This window comes from Aegilops tauschii, chromosome 7, assembly GCF_002575655.3.
Source record: "Aegilops tauschii subsp. strangulata cultivar AL8/78 chromosome 7, Aet v6.0, whole genome shotgun sequence".
NCBI classification, from domain to species: domain Eukaryota; kingdom Viridiplantae; phylum Streptophyta; class Magnoliopsida; order Poales; family Poaceae; genus Aegilops; species Aegilops tauschii.
In genome coordinates, this window is record NC_053041.3 from 646,615,072 (window position 1) to 646,628,631 (window position 13,560).

The 13,560-nt window shown below is 45.4% G+C and overlaps 1 pseudogene; it reads left to right on the forward strand.

Annotated features, from left to right (window-relative positions):
- The first annotated feature begins 9,810 nt into the window (after positions 1–9,810).
- Positions 9,811–11,951, forward strand: LOC109732284 (uncharacterized; annotated as a pseudogene).
- The last annotated feature ends 1,609 nt before the right edge of the window (positions 11,952–13,560 follow it).

Here is a 13,560-nt window from a genome sequence, read left to right on the forward strand (position 1 = left end):
CTCAAGAAAGGAGTAGCATTTGTTTGCACAGATAACACCGAGTAAGCTTTGAATCTTTTGAAGCAACAACTCATGTCAGCTCCAGTATTGGCTCTGCCGGACATCACCAAAACATTCGTGGTGGAAACGGATGCATGTGATGTTGAAAATATGAGCAAATTACTACGAGATTTAATCCGAATAAACAGTAGATAAATCATGACAGTACTAGCAGAAATTAAACTAATCATGCAAACTAGCATAGTAGATGAACAGATCACATCTAGGGCATATACTAGAAACATGAATTCTACCACGATCTCAAACAAGAAGGATAGAATCACATACGGTGCAGCGGGAGCAGCACCGCCGGAAGGAGGGATGGAGAAGACTTGCGTGGCGAGGCAAGCGAGGAGCAGGAGGAGCGCGTGTGTAGGTCTCCTCTTCTCATACTCATACAAGTGGTAGAAGAACTCACCTTATAAAGAGGTGCAAGTCTCACTCAACTTCCGGAGTGGGACTAAACTTTAGTCTCACTCACACCACTCACATGTGTGCATGAATAGGCCAAGAGAATTTCAGAATTTTAGTTGAGCTTTGGGCCAAAGGCCCACTAGCAAATTCCAACATGTGATACAGGAATTGGAGCTGTGTTGCAACAGGGGGCATCCTATTGCATTTATGAGCAAATCATTGAGCCCAAGATACCGCGGGTTGTCAAGATATGAAAAGGAATATTTGGCCATTGTGGTAGCCGTAGAACAATGACGCCCATAATTGCAGCATGCAGAATTTGTTATTCAAAAAGACCAGAAAAGCTTGATTCACCTAGAAGAGTAGCGTTTGTCCACTCCATCATAGCAGAAGGCATTCACCAAGCTATTGGGTTTGCAATACCGCATCATATATAAAAAGGTTTAGAGAATGGCGCCGCTGATGCTCTCTCAAGATCGCTTCCTTTTGAGAAACTCTCTATAGTTTTTTCAGCTCAGCCAGCATGGTTGGAAGAAGTAATCAACAGTTATAATGCCAACCCCCACGCTCAACAGTGGCTCAAACGGCTGGCCACCAACACTAATCCCAAAGGCAGGTTTTCATTGGTCCACGGAGTGCTCCGCTTCAGAGGAAGAATTTGGTTGGGTGGTAGTACATCTATGCAACAACGGATCATGGCAGCCTTTCATGATAACCCGATGAGGGGACATTCCGGGTTTCCAGTCACTTACCACCGTGTCAAGTAGTTGTTTGCGTGGCCCAAGATGAAGACGCATGTGAAGCAATATGTTAAGTGCTGCCGGGTTTGCCAACAAGCTAAGCCGGAATGCGTGGCGTACCCCAGGGTGCTGGAACCTTTGCTAGTGCCACGCGAGTCTTGGGAATTCATCACTACGGATTTTGTTGATGGGCTATCACAATCAGGCTAATTCAACTGCATCTGGGTGACCGTCGACAAATTCACAAAGTTTGCCCACTTCTTACTACTCGCTCACCCATACACAGCTGCCATGGCTGCACTGCTCTACATGACGCATGTGTACAAGTTGCATGGATTCCCTGGTGCAGTGATTTCAAATCGTGACCCTGTTTTCATGAGTCATTTTTGGCAAGCGTTATTCAAATACGTGGGCACAGACATGCGCATGAGCCCGGCGCACCACCCTCAAACAGATGGCCAGTCAGAACGAGTGAACCAATGTCTCGAGACCTTTCTACACCTCTTTACCTAGTCTTGCCCTACACGACAGAGTCATTGGCTGCCACTCGCCTAGTTTTGGTATAACTCTGCCCCTCATTCTACCATCGAGATGTCTCCTTTCAAGGCTATGTTCAATCGATAGCCGCGACATTGGGGGATCACAGCTACCAACATGATCACAATACCGTCCCTCCAGACCTGGCTTGAGGAACGTTCAGTGATGCAGCAACAAATCCAGCATCACTTGAACCGTGCCAGACAATGCATGAAGACGCAGGCTGGTAGGAAACGCACCTTCCACACATTTCACGTTGACGATACGGTCTTTCTAAAGCTACAATTGTATGTGCAAACTTCAGTTGCAACCCATGCCTGCCACAAGCTTGCTTTCTGCTACTATGGCCCCCACCATATCATCCGGCGTGTCAATGACGTGTTGTATGAACTCCAGTTGCTGGCCACGCACAAGTGCATCCAGTTTTCCATGTGTCGCAACTGCGCCAACCATCCTTCCTGGTACACACGTTCCACTCATTTACATACCAATACTGACGTCCCAACTGTTCCTATAGAGATCCTGCAAACACACTGGCGCAAATGACGCGGCTCCATAATCAAGCAAGTACGCTTCTGATGGTCCAACTCTGATGCTGCAACGGATACATGGGAAGGCAAGCTGGAGATCCACACTCGCTTTCCGGCAACCGCGGCTTGGGGGCAAGCTACCACTCAAGAAGAGGGGGATGTCACCACCCTTGACAAGGCAACCCCACCTGCACCAAGGCCCGTTCGGCAGCGACGACCCAACACTATGACAAGTGGGCCCGAGTGGGTGAACCAAGTGGCGACGATTACTTAAGACCAAGTGACGACTCGATCAAGGCATCTAGAGGATCACGACATCGGCAGCACGACACCCGGCTCCTACCTACCTACCTCGCCTGTTCTTCCTTCCCTGATTCCCCAATTCGTGTAATCCCACTATATCAAATCTTGTAGCTACTGAAATACTCCAATCTAAAGGTGTATTGTTTTCCGTGAGTCAACCACTTGAATGTTTGACCAAGATTATAGAATAAATCTTCCATTGCTGTCCAACAAAGCAACAAACTAAGAGTATTCATTGATAGCAGAGACAACCAGGACCAATTGGACTCCTGGCAATTTTACTGGGGTGGAACTAAATATTCCAACAAAAGAGTATACTTGGAATATATTGGAAACCCTACTGATGCTCCAAAACATTTCCACTGGATATGTAAGTCTTGCTCTTTGGCCAAACAGAAATTATTCTCCTGGTTACTACTTCAGGGCAGACTTAATACAAGAGACCTCCTTAGAAGGAAAAACTTCTACATTGAGACAAGCAGATGTGTTCTATGTGATTAAGAGCCCAATGAACATTTGATACATCTATTTTTCAGCTGTGATTTCAGTCAGAATTTTTGGCTAGCCATTGGTTTCCAATGGAATACAGATTATGATCTCATGGAGATGCTCTTGGATGGAAAGAGATAAAACAATGTCAATTGCTTCAAAGAATGTTTAATTGCAGGTTGCTGGAGCTTGTGGAAACACAGAAACAACATCATCTTTGATCACAAAGTAAAGAGCATGGCCTTCTGTATCTCTAGCTTCAAGGAGCACTTTGACATGATTATCAAAAAGGCAAAATGTAGTTTGAAAGAAGGGATGCAGTCTTGGCTAGATTATTTGTAGATTTGCCTTTTCTTTGATCGCATACTTGTATAGTCATTTGTAACTGTCTCACCATATTAATGGAAAAAAAGAGTTACAGTGGGGATTTGCCCCACTGTGTTTGCTCAAAAATTAGACAATAGAATAAACAAACAACATCTGAAATACCAAATAGATAAAATATGAAACTACTTTTCATGATGGATCAAATGATATAAATTTTGTATTGTGGATATTGATATATTTTTTCCTAAAAAATTGGTCAAACATGACCTCGTTTGACTTTTGGAAAACAAATACACCTTATATTCTTAGAGAGATTATAGATCGAGTCCCTCACACACACTGTGTCGTCGACGCTGCGGCCATATTTGTCGTGCCTGCTGCCTAGCACTCTGTGGGAGCACACCTTTTTTGCATTTAGCTTTCCTTGTGATGGCAGAGATGATATCCCGACACTAAGCGTGTGACAGCAGCGAAAACCCCGACGCTGGGCGAGATATGGATGGAACATGTTCCTGTCAAGGATGTCGATGTGTGTTTATTTCGGAAGATTCACATAAGCCAATGCAAGCAAAGGTTAGCGTGGAAATGATATATGCACTGCCGTTTGTTCACTGCATCATTCCTTGCGTTGGTCGAGATGTTTTCCTGTTGCCACATCTTGACCTTAGAGTTGCAAAGATTGGTTGTTGAATTATTCAGTTCAGTACAGTACAATAGCTCAAACTTTAGAAGTAATGAGGGCCATTTGACGGTTTACAGCCACGAACCAATTGATAAAAGAATTGGTAAAGAAAATTAGTTGTCTTGATCTTAGCTGAACTCCAGTAGTTGTAAAACTTTAGAGATAATACTAATGCTCAAACTGTTGGTAAAGAAAGATGCAGTCAAAGTGGTTTTGATTTTTTTATCTGTATGTAGACAGTAATTTGTAATTGATTCAACTATAAAACATGGCCGCAGTTTTAAATTACTTTGTATAGTAGAAAATGTTTTGTTTGCAAGGCAAATTTGACGCGCTGCTATGGCTCTCCCAGTGAATAATGCATGAGCCTGGCTATTTGAGTTATAAAGATTGGGATGCCTATTGATGGCAAAATGGAAAACTATTGTTGGTTATTTGCTGCACACTAGTAGCTAGTTAGCTAGCTAGAAATGAATCGGCTTTGGCTCATGTATTGATCCATCCTTTCCAGTCGCAGGAATTGCTTTTCACTTGTGTGGTGCCCTCGCGGGCGGATGCGTTTCTTTCCGACGTGTTATACTGCCGAAATTTTCCGTTCAAATTGTAAGGAAAGAAAAGCATTAGGGTGTTCACTGCAAGTTTTTAGATCAAGATTAGGTTGTTTGTAAGGAATCAAGCATTCATTTTTTTGCCAGATAAGAACCCCGTTTTTTGCTACGTATATTTGCTACAGTGTATTGAATGAATCGCGCACTTCTCCTACGTTTCTTTCAATAAGCTATCTATCTATCTATCTATCTATACCTCTATATCTATCTATCTATCTATCTATCTATCTATCTATACCTCTATATCTATCTATCTATCTATCTATCTATCTATACCTCTATACCTATACCTATACTAATTAGGCACTCCCTAAAAATTACCACGTTAATTAGAAATTAGGAGCCGTTCATCTGGTGGGACCGAATTATTACGGTTCAGATCTACACATATAATTATTGACAGAAAAAAAATTGAAGTCCAAGATTTTACTCAATTGGGCCAATAATATTAATCGGCCCGGCAGCAATTCTCATTATCTAATATAAATACCCTTAAAAAACTAACAAAAAAAATCCCTATCTCTATTTTTTAGAGATCTCTTCATCTAATTAAGTATACACGTAATACATCAAATAGTTTTCCTCATCTGTACCAGATTAGTATTTTCACATGGAATTTGTTTTCTTGCAGGTTCAAATGTGGGTTTTCCGTTGGATTTTGACTCAAAGTTTTTATCTATCGTGTCTTCTCAACTTTTTGTGCTCTCCATGGATTGGATCTTGAATCTTCTCATGTACAGTTTTTGGGTGTCTCATGTAGATCTGGTAAAAGCACACCAACTATGCCCATAATCCACGATCTCCTTCTGTCGATTATCTCTCTCCCCCCAATGGAAAACAAAAGGGTCGTCCCTCTCTAACAGAAGGCATATGGACTCCGTGTACTCAAGGAGCTTTTTGCATCAAAATAGTTTTCCTCGCCTGTACCAGTTTCCTATTTTCTCAAACTACTTATTCTGATTTGTTTTGTTGCAGGTCTACAGTTGGATCAACCGTGACTTTTTAATTGGAGTCGGATTCAACTTTTTCTCTACCGTGTCCTCTCATAGTTTTGTGCTGTCCACGGATTGGATCCTTTGTCTTCTCACCTACAATTCTGGGATGACTCATGGAGATCAGGTAGGAGCACACCAACTTTACCCATCTGCTCGATGACTCATGGAGATCAGGTAGGAGCACACCAACTATCCCCATCTTCTCAAGATTCTCCCACTTTGTGCCAAGCTTGCCTCTGATCTGTTGCTGTCATTGTTCTGTTTGTTAGATCATACATGTTGCTTACATAGTGCAGATTCAACGACTGATCATAGGGTCTACTCTCTTTTTCTAATTAAAGCCTTGGATCGCCAACAGCTTCCCTTTAGACTAAACAAGTACAAATCTTAAGAATTTTTATGATCTTTTACGTGTTAATCTTTTTCTATTCATTTAATTTGTTATATTCGAGTTATACTTTCTTTCTTTTTCGTAGTATAAGGTTTGAAACAATGTGGTTAACCTCAATGGAGAAGGATTCCCATGCAAAGTGAAGGCCAGAGTAGTTACACCAATGGGTAGTTACGCCAACGAGAAAGATTCCTAGAAAGGGAAGGCCGGAGTAATTCGTCTATGGAACGCCATTAACGTCGACAGCAATGAACTTATTTGACTTGACATGATACTAGATGAAGAGGTCAGCCTATTGGTAAAATTACATGATTTGCCAACAGAAACATGGTACTATGAGTTATAGTAGTTATTATAAATATAGAGGCATCTTCTCGCTGCATTACATGGCACTATATTGGCTTAGCTGCATGTGTATCTCTATGATGTTATTAATCCGTGCAAGTATCAGACAATAAAAAATTTGCATGGCCGCCATTGCAGCTGGCCACTATCGTGATGGCGGATTCATCACGCTACTGCTTCTTGGTTGGAACACCGTCCCTGCACGGCCGGTCGACATGCAACGCCAATGCTTCCAGTCAAAGGTGCATTCAGCTCGCCAAGTTCTGGATCTAGGCGTACATGTGTTGGCTTGCTAGAGCATCACGTACATATATGGTTTCCATGTCAGAGTATGTTGTTTCCAGTTATTTCTCTGGAAGGCGATCAGTTGATTGGTAAGGCCATAAATGGCTGTCTATGGTTGTCTCCAGGTAACAATTTTTTTCCCCGAGCTAGCATCTTAGTTGGACACAGGTTATTGTCTGCAACTACTCATGTTTCAGGCAATAGACTTTGCCTGCTGACAGAAGATGTTCTAATGTTATCGACATTGTTCACATGGATGGAATTCTAAAGTTTATAGCTAAGGACCTTATCCATGCAAGGATTCTAATTAACTTTTTTTGACAGTTGAAGACCGAGTTGGAGCAGAACTATGGCAACCATGTCGTTCTAAATAGGGCCTATGAGCTATGCATGTCACCACGTCAGCAGGTCGCCAATACGTTGCCTAATGCATGGCAGGCTCATGTTAGACTTGGCAATGTTCTCTTGATCTTTTTTCTATTGGATTTTTGTACTGCGGAATTTGAATTGCTTCTAAGTAAGGATTAGCCTTCACCTCAGTCCATGCATTGTAACTTTGTAAATATTTTAAGGTTGAACTTATGATGAATGCATGCCCCAGTTGAGAGTGGTGACAACTATTGTAAACATGTTTGGTTCAAGATTTTTTTGTTTGGTTTTGCGGGTGAATGTTTGGTTCAGGATTTAACAACATAATCAGAATATTTGTCCATTAACCCAAACATATGCATAAGTAAGAAAAAAAACATTGTAGTCAATGCCAATACACCTGCCTTACCCCCAATTGGACGCAATAGGATTCAGGTCTACCAAGTTTAAGGGTAAATCTAACATGACATAAAAAGTTTGAACATGTACTGGATGATAATTCATCTCGAACAAAAAAACATAGTTGCATATTTTTTTCACTCTTCTCCATTCAATTTTGTTCTGGATGTGATTAGGTTTTAGTGACTTGGAGTATGTCTATCCAAATATGAATTCCTGGATGTAGTGGAGCCCAAGTTTTTTTATTGAGATTCGCCCAAGTTAATACAGTGCGAAAATCCGAGTTAGATTCCTTTTTAAGTTCATGTACATATGTGCCAGTCTATCTTGGTATTAGAAGTTTAATTTTTTATAGTAACACGCATTTTAATCGGTAGTAACTACATATATATGGTGGCAGATAATATGTACGAAGCATGTGCATGGTCAGATTTTTTTTAATAATAGTGTATTAGTATTTCAGTAAATATCATATTGATTAAAAATTCAGTTTGGACACGGTACATACCAAATTATTTCTATTTGGTTTCAGTATATTCCACATTTACCAAAATTGACCTGAATTCAAGAAAGAGGCAACCATATTTTACTTTTGTCCATATGTTATTTATTTTTTTTGAGAATTTTAATTTTAGGAAGTGGCTAATATAATCGAAGTGAGCATGTTCAGAGCAATACAGAATCAAAGGGGTGCACAAAAGTGCAACCATCAAAGCATGTACAGAAGCTCGATGACAAGACTATTTCCTCTATGGATTTTATAATTTACACTATATGCGTTCAAGATTAAGCTTTTGTATTCTCTCTTAACAAAAGAAGGAACAAGAAAGGTAGATAAAAAAAAAATGGCATCTGATGTCTGCATTGATATCTATTATCTTTTGAAAAATATAAAAAGTCAAATTGTTTTTCTTATGATTGATTCTGTGAGGCTCTCTCATTGTCTATCTAATAGTAAATTGCTAAATTTGTCTAGAGACGTGCAGAATAGGTGAGAGGTGAACAGACAATAAGAAAAAAAATCAATATTGTGAAGGCATTACATACCATCATCAGAAGTCAAAAGTAGTTTGATTTCTTATCTAAATGGAGAAAAGATTAGTATATGCTTCATGTCATATTCCATTATTTAATATACATTTTTCCTTTTTAGTACAAAAAGATATGGATATTAAACCCAATGGTAAGATAAGATGTAACTTTTCCACCAAAAAATGCTGGACATTTTAATTTCTTGCTCCTGGTAAATAAAATTAGCCAAAAAAATTCATCCATATTTTATAATGTAGGCCAAGTTAAAGTACTAGCTTACTCGCACGGGTTAGCGACTAGTAATAGTAATATTTGTTACAGTGTAGCACATGAGACATCCATATTCCTTCCTGACAATAAAGGGCTTCCCCGCCGGCGGCGTGGCGTGGCAGAGGTGTGGGGTCGCCGGCGAGGCAGCTTGCGGGCGCGAGGGGAGCGGGGGCAAGAGGGAGCTGCGGGCGGCGGCGCGGTCCGGTTCGGGCCCGGGCGGGGTTAGAGGTTTTTTTTGTAAAATTGAAACGTTTTCTTAGAATTCACTAAAAAAAGGACTGCGGGTTTAATACAAAAATCAGTAAGGGATTTTCCGCAATAACGCCGCGGCGGTGAACCCGACAGAAGCAATGCGTGCTTTATTAGTAGGTAAAGATAAAGCAACCAACCGATACATGCATCCAGCTTGCTGGGGCCGCAGCATAATCAAGCCTAAAAGAAAAACAAGAGAAAGAACGAGAAACAAATGCCAACACCGGTAGATCAATAAAATGAAGATGACCAGTAACCGCTGCACCATCTGGAGAAGTGCCACCGCGGACCTAGCACTTCAAAGCGTCGCGTACCGAGCAGCACCTTCAAAAAGGAATGCGACGGCGATGTTGCTGTTGCCCAGACAAGTTCTAGGGTTCCCCCCATACGCAAAGGACAGTGGGGAAGGGGTATACTCGACGCCATCCAGGAAGGTCCGGTGGCGCCCGCAGGCATCACCGCGTCGATGCCGGACAAGCCACCAAGGATTTCTCCCGACCCAAAACAACAAACACCACCCCAGACGATCCGTAGTGCACCACCCAACCCGCCCGCCCACCAGCCTGTGCCCCCACGGTCAACGAACCAACTTCGCCGTCTCACTGAGGCCACCGACACGAGACACCTAGAGGAGGGAAGAGGAGCCAACGGGCTCGGGGGCATCCACAACTCAGCCGACCGAAGGGGACAACTTCCACTGCCGTCGCGGAGCCGACCAGACGTGACGACAAGGGCCTACCAGGCCCCTACTGGACCGGCCGGACCCAAATGGGTCCGGACAGGCCCTGCCGCCACGCTGCAGCATGCCGGCCGACGAAGCCGCCACCACCCATAGACCACCAATGCCTCGCCACCACCAACAGGGAGCCGCTCCGCCGCGCGCCGGACTGCCGGCCCGCCTCAACCCAGATGGGACCAATAGGGCCAAAATCTGGGTCGAGCGGACGCTCCTAGCCAGCAGCAGCACCATGCTGCCCCGCTGCATCGAGGGCACCCGAGGCCCGCGGGATCCCCACCCGAGCCACACCGCCGCCATCAGGGGGCCCCACGCCCCCCTACGTGCGCATGGGGAAGGACATGTCCGCCGCCTCCAGCGCCGCGCGGGGCATGGCCCGGCTGACCATGCCGGCGGCGGCGGCGGTTAGGAGAGAGCGACGGGTAGGGGTGGCTGGAGGGGGACCGAGGGTTCGACCGTCGCCCACGAGGGGTGGCTGGATGTCCTCCATTTTCCATTTTCCTTCCTTGATGCAGGAGAAGATGATAACTGTGAATTGCTTGACTCGCGCAAAGAGTATATATACACGCGACCATTTCTACGTACGTAACTGTTTTGGATGGAACGAGGCACCGACATGCCCGATCAACTCGGCTTGCAATACAAAGCCTTAATTTAGGTCAAAACACCGAAACGAATTCCATGACATCGCAAGTTTGACTCACGCGCGCTCGATCGGCGCCACATACGTACGTACGTATACACGTACAGCTAGCCTTCACCTCGATGTGTCACATACTTTGTCCTGGAGCCATCACCTTCACAATTGTCCACTCGTCTGTCCGTGCTGGTTTCAGAGCCATCACCTTCACCTAGCTAGACAAGGATTCCAAGTGGTGGTCGGTTAGCTTGCTTGCCTCAGCTATTATATATACATGACATGACATATCGTGAAAAGCAACAGCAGCTGCCAAGCAGGAGCGAGGAGCCGAGGACATCTCATTGCCGTACGCGTGAGATTGGGCCAACAGCAGCCGCCAAGCTCAACAGAGAAAAACCTAGCTAGCGGCCACCATGGCACCAGGACCGCTGCCGGAGTATCATTTGAGAAAAAAAGGACCGCCGCCGGCCCTCCCGGACGAGCTCGTAGGAGAGATCCTGCTCCGCATCCCGCCCGATGACCCCGCCAGCCTCCTCCGTGCGTCCCTCGTCTGCAAGTCCTGGACCGAGGCCGTCTCCCAACGCTGGTTCCGGCGCAGCTTTCACAATCTCCATCCATCACCCACCGCGCTCGGGGTTCTCCATGACTGGCACGATGAGGCCATCCCTACCTTCATCCCGGCCACCGCGTCGCCGTTCTCCCTCGCCGCCCCCGACCGCTTGCTCTGGCAGGCCGTCGACTGCCGACACGGCCGCGCCCTCTTCCTCTCAGAGGACCGTACTGAGGAATTCCTGGTGTGGGAGCCAATCACGGGTGCCCAGCAGCGCGTACCTATCCCTGTGGCGTTCCAGTTCGGCAACACCACCGCAGCCGTGTTCTGCGCAGCTGACGGGTGCAACCACCACGACTGCCACGGCGGTCCGTTCTGCGTGGTCTTTGTCTTCTCCGTCTTTGATGAAGACGCTGAGACGTCGGCATGCGTCTACTCATCCGAGACTGGCGCCTGGGGCGAGCCGACCTTAATGCACAACGACTTCATCGTGGACTTCACATATTATTCCAGTGTGCTTGTTGGGAGGTCTTTCTTGTACTTCATGACATGTGGTGGGTTTATCCTGGAGTATGACCTGGCAAGGCATGGACTGACTTGGTTCGACACACCAGACTCTTGCCATTCTAAGGATGAACCCACTTGCAACCTCATGCTGGCGGAGGACGGTGGACTAGGACTCGCCGAAGAATTGAATCCGCATCTGCAATTGTGGTCAAGGGGGGTAGTGGATGGTCGATGGGTGCCGGGCCGAATCATCTACTTGGAAAGTTTGCCGTCCCTATATGGTGCTCCCGTGGGTGCACAATGTCCAGTGCATGTGTTGGGCTTCGCTGAGGAAGCAAACACCATTTTCGTGACCACGGCTGCTGGCCTCTTCGCAGTCCAAGTACAATCAGGGAAGGCGACCAGGGTGTGCGATGATCATGGCTACGGCAAGCTGATCCCAATCGCTGGCTTGTACACTCCTATGCCTAGAGGTGAGCACTTGGGAAAAGTGGCGGCTTCCAGTTGTTAGCTCTCCTTCAATGGCAACTTTACTTCCCTGAGGGAGGTTAGCTTTGGGAGTTGCTGTTGAGTTGTAAGGTGTCTGTCTTGTACTCTTGTACATGCATGTACGTGTGTTTCAGTTGTAACTGTAGGACGTAGCTAGTCTTGAGGGCTGCTAGCTAGCTAGTCCTAAGGCACCTCCTTGTACATCTATGTCCCAGCTGCATCTAGGAAGGATCTTTATTCGATAAGTTTGCTTGACAAGTCGATCGCTTGTTTTTTTGTTTTTGTTTTCCTCTCGCCCGAATCGATGCGTTCGCCAACTACGTGCATGCGCCAACTAGTACGGAGCATGCATGCCTGCGTGCCTAACATACTCTCTCTCGCCGGTTCTTGACAAAGAAAAAAGGAACGATACACGTGCACGTTGTTTACGACGACACAATCTCTCGTCTGTTTTTTTTTCTCGACACAATTCATGGTCACCATGGCTATGTTTGATCTGCCTGCCCTCTTGTGGTAAGAGCACACCCTTTCTCTCGATCTGACCTTCTTCCTTTCTTTCTTGAAAGAATGAAATCTTGGGATATATGGTACTTACAACTCAAGCTGGTGATGAGTTTCTTGTGATGTCGATGGTTGTAGATACTTAATCCGGCGAGCGTCTACTCATCTGAGGCTGCTGCCTGGGGCGAGCGGACCTTAATGCACCACAATTTCATCGTGGACTTCACATATTATTCCAGCGTGCTTGTTGGGAGGTCTTTCTTGTACTTCATGACATGTGGTGCGTTGATCCTGGAGTATGACTTGCAAGGCATGGTCTGACTTGGTTCGACACACCAGAATCTTGCCACTCTAAGGATGATCCCACTTGCAACCTCATGCTGGCGGAGGACGGTGGACTAGGACTCGTCGAAGACTTGGATCCGCATCTGCAATTGTGGTCATGGGAGGTGACGGATGCCTGATGGGTACCAGGCCGAATCATCTGCTTGGAAAATTTGTCCATACTAAATGGTGCTCCAGTGGGTGCACCATGTCCGGTGCATGTGTTGGGCTTCGCGGAGGGAGCAAACACCTTTTTCGCGACCACAGCCGCCGGTCTCTTCGCAATCCAAGTAAAATCAGGAAAGGCGACCAAGGTGTGCGATGATCATGGCTACGACAAGCTGATTCCAATCGTCGGCTTATACACTCCTATGCCCCGATGCGAGCACTTGAGGAAATTGCCGGCTTCCAGTTGTTAGCTCTCCTTCGATGGCAATTTTACTTCTGTGAGGGAGGTTGGCTTTGTGAGTTGCTTGAGTTGTAAGGTGACTGTGTTGTACATGTACGTGTGTTTCCATTGTAACTGCAGGACCTAGTCTACGGCACCTCCTTGATCTATGTCCCTGCATGTAGGATCGATCGCCCCTGTATTCATTGAATGATCCCCCTTGAGCGCCATGTCCTTCTAAAGTTTAGAAACCACGTCATATTTTGTCACTTTTGCAGACCAAACCATATTGTACGAATATATACGCTTACATACAGAATAACAAACCTATTTCCCAATTTCGGGATGGACAACGGCGAGTATAGTTTGAAAGATGGCTTGAAGCGTATGCCTAGCAGGGACGCGTTACGTGTTATAT